At 33.0% G+C, this 5,234-nt stretch overlaps 1 long non-coding RNA gene and 3 other non-coding genes across 5 annotated transcripts in view; all 4 read left to right on the forward strand.

The window, feature by feature from the left end:
* The window catches only part of LOC122245438 (uncharacterized), a 4,248-nt gene extending 411 nt beyond the window's left edge, over window positions 1-3,837 (forward strand). The window contains exons 2-9 of one of the 2 annotated variants that reach the window (XR_015191803.1): window positions 595-644; window positions 1,503-1,572; window positions 1,817-1,862; window positions 2,295-2,349; window positions 2,521-2,576; window positions 3,246-3,297; window positions 3,512-3,569; window positions 3,773-3,837. This is a non-coding gene — a long non-coding RNA (uncharacterized LOC122245438). Of the gene's footprint in view, window positions 1-594; window positions 645-1,502; window positions 1,573-1,816; window positions 1,863-2,294; window positions 2,350-2,520; window positions 2,577-3,245; window positions 3,298-3,511 lie in introns of both variants that reach the window. The other variant, XR_015191802.1, reaches the window with a different exon arrangement.
* LOC147472222 (small nucleolar RNA SNORD18) lies at window positions 1,362-1,432 on the forward strand. The gene has a single exon (XR_015192412.1). It is a non-coding gene; the product is annotated as a small nucleolar RNA SNORD18 (small nucleolar RNA).
* On the forward strand, window positions 1,609-1,679 carry LOC122245439 (small nucleolar RNA SNORD18). Its single transcript, XR_006222524.1, has one exon. It is a non-coding gene; the product is annotated as a small nucleolar RNA SNORD18 (small nucleolar RNA).
* Window positions 2,159-2,229, forward strand: LOC122245440 (small nucleolar RNA SNORD18). Its single transcript, XR_006222525.1, has one exon. It is a non-coding gene; the product is annotated as a small nucleolar RNA SNORD18 (small nucleolar RNA).
* Window positions 3,838-5,234: the final 1,397 nt, after the last annotated feature.

Consider the following 5,234-nt stretch of genomic DNA (forward strand, 5'->3'; position numbering starts at 1 on the left):
ATGCATTGTAAGAAGTCTATATAGCGAATTCATATATCTCATATGGTATTTTGGTTTCGGTTCAATGGAGACAAATTCTATAAATTGCCAAGCAAACGTGTTTTAATTAAGAGGTCCTATGTAATAAGATGTGTAATATACCTTGCCAATGCGAAATAGACTTAGAATGTCTATGTAAGTCTCCCTATTTGACCGGCACTCCCAACGGTCCCTCCTCAACACGTGGCCGGTTTACCATGTGGTTTCAATATCTTGGTTGATAATTTATATTTTTTACTATATATTTTTGGAGTTTGTCTTGTCATAATCTTGCTCTTCTTTATTTCAAAAGATTATAGCTCATTCTAGTTGTGGGAGATAAATTTATTTAAATATTTTTCTATGAAATGATAGAATACTGTATTTTAAGATTATGAAATTCCATATTGATATTTACAAATTTTTCAATCTTTACTTCAGTGTACTGGCATAACACTACCAAGTTTCAGTAACCCTATATATATATATATATATATATATATTTTTAGGTGAAATGGTATGTGATTTACTGTGAGAATTTTATGAAAAATAAATGGTTTAATTTTTTCTTTTCAGATTCCGGGTAATGCAGACATGACATAGTCTCTGAAATGCTCTGAAAAAAGGTGAGTTCATGTACCATAGTCTATTATTGGATTACAAAATCGTATTAGGATTAGGGTAAGACATTTTAGTATAAGCGCAAAATAAGCTGCATTAAAGTATTTAGTATACTAATGTTGAATTGTGGGTGGGGTATCGTTATTAAAGTCTCGAGATTGTATTGCCAAAAACTATAAATCTAGGCATGAAATTTTTGCATAAATGTTTTGCACTGTCCATTGTAACTATCTTGCTTGTAATTATGGAAAGCAGGGTAACAGGGTGCATCTCAAATAGTCGAGACTTGTTGACCTTTGCTGGAGCTTAAGGTGCATGGATAGTGTTGATTTATCCAATACTATTTCAAGTTATTGAAGTCAAATGGACAGATGTAATAAAATTGTCATGTGTCTAGTGTGTAGGCTTGCATTTTTTTTGTTGGCCATTTTCATGTTTACCTCTTGATGCCGAGATTTTGTATCGCCTTTTCTAAGTTTAGTCAAGTAGCTCAACTATGCTAAAGGCCCTGTTGCTGTATTTTCTCGAGCACATGGAATCTTTGTAGAGGGTTAAATCTTTGCCATATTCATTGTTTCCTCTTGTTCCCTTTTTCTTTTATTGAATCCTTTGCATAGATCTTCTAGTACAGGGAAAATTAAGACCACCCTCCTATGCCAGATCCAATATCGACTTACATTTTTAGTTTGATAACTAATATTAGGTTATTAGATACAGTAAATACTTCGTGATGAGTGAATCCTCTTGGTCCGTGTTTATGATCTAAATGATTCTGTTAAAGAGGTCTGATGGTAATAAATTTAAATGACTTTGTGACATAACCTTGTCTGTCCTGTAATGCATTATTTTCTACAATTTTACAGGAAGCTTGCTTAGTTTTGTCATCAACATGACCTGGCCAGGAGGTGGAAACCCTCTCGAGTACTTTGAGTGGTAAGTTTTTATTATAATATTTATCTTTCAAAGTCTTTGATATGATGAGTAAATCCTCTTGGTCCGTGTTTATGAATTAAATGATTCTATTAAAGAGGTCTGATGTACATGTGTTTTAAAAATTTTAGTGGTAGCATTGTGACAAGTGGTAATATTTTTTTTTTTTTTTTTTTTTTTTTTTTTTTTTTTTTTTTTTATTTTTTTTTTTTTTTTTTTTTTTTTTTTGTTTTTTGTATTTTTACAGGAAGGCGCCATGGTCTGTGAACGTCGCGACGTTTGGATAGAATGAGGTAAGATTGCAGTGGCTTCTAATTTTGTATAGAATCAAGTTAAACTATTTTTACATTCCTTGTCTTTATGTCCTACCCTAAAGTTATTTCTTGCAATTTGTTAATTTTTAAGTGATTAATACTTTTTAGAAATAGTTCACCATTAGTTCAATCTAAACTTAATTAAAGTCCTTAGTGACTAGTACACCAAATAAGGCTATAGAGGCAATTTATCGCTAGCTTAATTGCCTTGTTTACTTGCTGAATTATATATATTCAAATTTCAAAATGGTTTAGCTGTGTAAACAGCATCCGTTCTATTGTGATGAGTAAATCCTCTTGGTCCGTGTTTATGATCTAAATGATTCTGTCAAAGAGGTCTGAATATTTCTTGCAAGAAATGCAGATGTTTAGTTTATTGCATGTATTAACTTTATTTCACAATTTTTACAGGAATGGCATTGTTGCAGCCAGCATGACCTGATAGAATACTGCAATTCTTTAATTGGTGAGTTGGATTTGTTTCCGTTTTCACAATATTTAATCCGAAGTGATGAGTAAATCCTCTTGGTCCGTGTTTATGAATTAAATGATTCTGTTAAAGAGGTCTGACGTTAAAAATGAAGTGTGGAGCAGAATATTTTATCTGCATTTACTGATGACATGTCTCTTCTTGCAGAAGTTGCCGTTCCTCGTGACATGCAGTGGAGTGTATTGTGTGAAGATGTTGGCTAGGTATGTATGTTAAAGTTTTGTATTGAAATGTGCAAACTAAGTTATTGTAGAGTTAATATAAAGTGGCTGAAAATTCCTAGTTTCCTGTCATGATTTAAAATATTAAAGCTATGAATGTGCATTTCTAATTCAATTTTGGGCTGAATGAAAGCCTTGACAAATTGTATATGGGAAGGGGGGGCGGTTATTGGACTTGTATGCCCATTTTAAAAGCCATAGTGATTTATATTTACAAATCTAACCATTCTGTGATGTGCAAAGCTTATCTGGGCTGGGCATCTAAGTAGGCTATATTTTAAGAATTTTATAAGTCTTGTGATGTAGCATTGATATTGGCATGTCGTAGTTAATAATGAAAACCATATAAATGGTGAATATAAAATGCAGCATGACTAATCCCACCCCAGAAAGCCTAATTGTCCGAAGGTTAGTTCAATGAAATGTGTATTTGTTGGCATGTCGCCTAAAGTCTTTTCCGCGTTCGGTATCTCCAGGTTACATCAGTTGTATCTTGGTCGTAAAAACGCAAGATTAAACTCCCGGCTACTTATCGTTAAGAGATGAGCTGTCTAGCTTATCTTTTAGGTTTATGCCGGAACACTCAAACCTTCGTATTTGCTTCGCATTTTGAAAGGGAAATGGAAATCTAATTTATATTTTATATTTACAGACGTGTGGTGACGTCGGATCCATTGTTCATCGCCATGAATTTGGCTACAAGGTAAAGATTTATATATTTTAATTTACTTTGGGCTATACTGTTAAATTTAGGCCATAGCACCATTACATAATTTTTACATGATGAAAACCCTTTTTTTCAGAGCATTGGGTTATGAATACCATGATTACTCTTTTGACACCTGAAATTACTTTTTATATATAGTATGATCTAAAAGAACTGGCAATGTTCTCACCACTTGATATCATTATTTCAGGTGTGTGGCAAGGTAAAGGACGGCCAGAAATCCTTGCACGATAAGGAGACTCTACAAGGTAAATATATTTTTATAACTTTTGTTGTGGTATTTTCCTACATTACTATGCTTAATTTTAGTATGATGAAACCCAATTTATTCAGAGCATTGGGATATGAAAACCGTGATTACTTTTTTGACACCTGAGGAAAAAAAAAATGTAATTGAATACTTCCTTCTGCCATTGCACAAAGGTTTAACATTTGGTTGTTTTATCTACAGGTTGTAGCAGAGGACTGCACTTTGAACCTGCTAGGTTATTTTTTTAAATAAACTTCTTAAATATTTATCATGTATTTCTATCCTTCTTGAAATTATAAATCTAATTATTTGCTTTAAAAGCGTACTGTTAAATAGAGGAACTATTTGCTAAAAATTACTTTGGCTTTAACCTTAATGTAATGAAATCCAAATTTCCAATGCTTCTGTTTAGTGTTGCCTTTAGATACTTGCAGAAGCTATATTTAAAAAATTGAGGGGGATGAATTCAACTATAGTCTGATATTCAGACCTAAACTGTTATGGGTAGGCACATCACTTTGCTAAAGAATAATTTGAACCCTGAAGAAACCCCATTATGTGTAGAAAAAGACCACTCTGAAATTGTAATAAGATACTCTAAGCATTTCAATAAATACTTGCAGAAAAAGAAACTAGAATTACTGAGCCACATTCACTCTGCTACAGCAATACACAGCTATATGAAATCTGGTATAGAAAAAAAAATGGAAAATCGGAATGGCATGCATGTTCACTATTTTGCAAATGAGAGATTAGAACTTGCCCAATGGGTATTAATGATTCTTTCAAATGGTTTTGGTTATTTGGAGGTGGGGTGGAATATAATTTATAAATTTTTTTGAAATTTCGGTACTGCAACTTGACTTCTTCCATGGTATGAGGTGGTATAGAAGTTTTGTTCGTGTAAACTATAGATTCCATTTTAACCTAACTTTATAGTCCATAACTGATTTTTTTCCCCACTAAGTGTATATTGCTATCATTACTATTGTGGTAATGCCTTCCGTTGATACAAATTGGACTGCCAAAATCCCCTTCATTTACTGGTGTTCATTTGCCAAATCCATTGTCAATGATGGCAGAACAGCCAACCAAACCTCCGATAATTTGTATTGAAATCTGAGAGAACCTGGCTTCCCTGAGAGATACTTTACCTGCATCAACAGACCTTTTAATACTGGTGCCACTTTATTCCCTTTGCCACTTTACACCCATTCATAGCAAAGTTAATGCAAAGACCCCTTTGAACAGAAAAGGAGATAGATTTGCCTTGTGCCTAGTCACAACCAAAACTGCTAAAGATTTGAATAATTAAAGTGATAAACACTCAACGCTGTTCCAAACACGAACGTGATTGAAGGCGTGGCATTGTTAAATTATTTGATAATTCTTATGATAAAATTAAATTTTTGAGTGTAACTGACAAATTCTCAACTTAATGATTTAAGAAACCATAGTTTGACCAACAGAAAAAGACGTTCATTTATGGCCAGCCTATGGAGTGCTAAATGGAAATTAACTTTCCAAAAGCAAAATGTCATTGGAAAATCAAATGCAATTCTCAATGAATACATATTAAATACTAGGCTCCTATTTAACTTGCACCTTAAAGTTCAAACACTTAATGTACTGAGAGGAGGAAAGCTAAAATTTTCACACATTT

The sequence above is a fragment of the Penaeus japonicus genome, unplaced genomic scaffold (assembly GCF_977035675.1).
Source record: "Penaeus japonicus unplaced genomic scaffold, GWHDUDI00000001_assembly GWHDUDI00000002, whole genome shotgun sequence".
Taxonomy (NCBI): Eukaryota; Metazoa; Arthropoda; class Malacostraca; order Decapoda; family Penaeidae; genus Penaeus; species Penaeus japonicus.